Here is a 2,314-nt window from a genome sequence, read left to right on the forward strand (position 1 = left end):
ATACATGGCCTTTAATTTTTTAAAATTTTTTATTTAAACAACTTTATTACATACATGATTGTGTTGGGGTTTCAGTCATGTGCCTATCATTCTTACTCCCAAATGCACCAACAATAGAATATGGCACAGTTAACTTTTTCATAAGTATACTAAAAAAAGGGTAAACTTATGTATACAAACAAACTTTTATCTTATAGAAATAACTGCCCTTACATTTTATATATAAAATAGGGACACCTTCCTCTCTGAACATGTGTCATGACCTGACTCCATATGGTTGTCGCAGGGGCCATGCTAATCTTTTCTGTATCTTTTTAATTTTAATATATGTGCTGCTGAAGCGAAGCACCTGACTCCTTATGATTGGACAGTGACCATCCAGCCCCGAATCCCAGATCCCAAACGAAGATCATTCACAGCTCTCTGCCACAACACCAAGAACCATATTCCCCCTGGGGAATCCCTAATACTGCTCTGGCACCAACTGGCAACAGGTGAATACAAAAATCTAACAATGAGAAAACAGCAAAAACTTGACACAAGTGCAGGCTGCCCTAACTCATCATCTCATAGTAAGATGAAATTATTAGACATCCATCATTTGATCTGTGCAAAAACCAAGATCCACTAATTACAGAAGATGAACTTTGACAACCGTGAAAGCACAAAATTTTTCCTGGGACCAATAAGAAATATCCTAGCCTAGGCATTGGCCTAGGATTTGTACAAAAACTAAGATCTCTAATTCCAGAGTTCTGACCTTTAAAACTTGACTGAGCAGAAATTCTAGAGTCATAGGAAAGGCTCTATCATAGACTTTGACCTAGGACATGTGCAGAAACCAAAATCATTAATTACAGAAGACTGATTACAACAAAAGTTAGAGAGCAGATCCTCTAGAACCATAGCAAAAGACTATCCTAGACTTTGTCCTATGGCCTGTTGGAATACCAAGTTATCTTTCCAATTTTAATATATGTGCTGCTGAAGCGAAGCACCCGACTCCTTATGATTGGACAGTGACCCTACAACAGATAAGTGGCTGAAGGAACTGTGGTACATATACACAATGGAATACTATACAGCTGTTAGAAAAAATGAAGTAATGAAAGTTTCCTACAGTTGTATGAACATGGAACTATTATTCTGAGTGAAATACAGAGGGAGATAAACACAGAATAGTCTAAACACAGAATAGTCTCATTCATTTGTAGATTTAAGAAAAATATAAGATATTACTGTAATAACACCCAGAGACAATATAGATGAGGGTTGGAAGGACGGACCTATGATATAAAATTTACCACAAAGAGTGATGAGTGGAGTTAGATAAATTATACATTAACCATTATGACAATGGTAGCAAGTGAGAGAAATAGATTGCCTGGCTCTAACACAGGCATGGTTTGAAGGATAAGGGAGTTTGGGGCATTGGTGATGGGAAGGTTGCACTGGTGAAGGGAGATATTATTTTTATAACTGAAAACCATCTATAAATTTGTTATTATGGTGCTTAAAATATATTATTTTAAAAAAGACTGCGACCATCAGGCGAGTCACTCATTTGCAGAGTATGAGGAAATTGGAAACAGTATGGGATTAGAAAATTTCTAAAGTTAACAGCTCTAAAATAAGTTGAATGAACTGTGATCTAAGGGTTTTAAAGGAGGATGTTTGTGAAGGCATTTTTGGATAATGTGGAGATTTAGGTACTCTCCAAGTATTCAGAACTTCACATATAAAATAATAATTCTATTGCTAAAATAAACTTTTAAAAATAAAATTATATATAATTTAGGTATTGTGATTCTTAGCCCAATATTGATTTCATATGTAGAATGTTATTAAATTATTTAGACAATTTTAAACATTTTATAAGATATATATGAATGTGTTTATGAATACATATAATTACCCTTTCATATTCAGTGGTATATTTATCTTAATTCAAGATCTTTTTAATTTTTAAAAAGCAAATGGGTATAATATTTCACATAGTTATTTACAGTTTAAAGCAGGGGTTAAAGTTTTATTTTGAAAGGTTGTGAACAGTATGCAACATTGCTATTTTTACCCCATTCCTTTGTTGTGAATTTCATTATTAAAGTGCTTCAGTTGTGCTACTTAAGATTAGGGATTTGTTTCAATTTATAGTTTGAATTTAGTTTACTTGAGGTTTAAAAAATAAGGTACAGTGATTTTCCCTATGATGAATCCTTATGCTGAATCCTAAACATAATTTAAAATTTGGTTAAATAGTGGCATAAAATATAATGGTTAAATAATAGTATAAATTTGTGCCTGTTATGCTGTT

The 2,314-nt window shown here is 33.1% G+C and overlaps 1 pseudogene; it reads right to left on the reverse strand.

Annotated features, from left to right (window-relative positions):
* Window positions 1-248: 248 nt before the first annotated feature.
* Window positions 249-349, reverse strand: LOC125999598 (uncharacterized; annotated as a pseudogene).
* Window positions 350-2,314: the final 1,965 nt, after the last annotated feature.

The sequence above is a fragment of the Suncus etruscus genome, chromosome X (genome assembly GCF_024139225.1).
Source record: "Suncus etruscus isolate mSunEtr1 chromosome X, mSunEtr1.pri.cur, whole genome shotgun sequence".
NCBI classification, from domain to species: Eukaryota; Metazoa; Chordata; class Mammalia; order Eulipotyphla; family Soricidae; genus Suncus; species Suncus etruscus.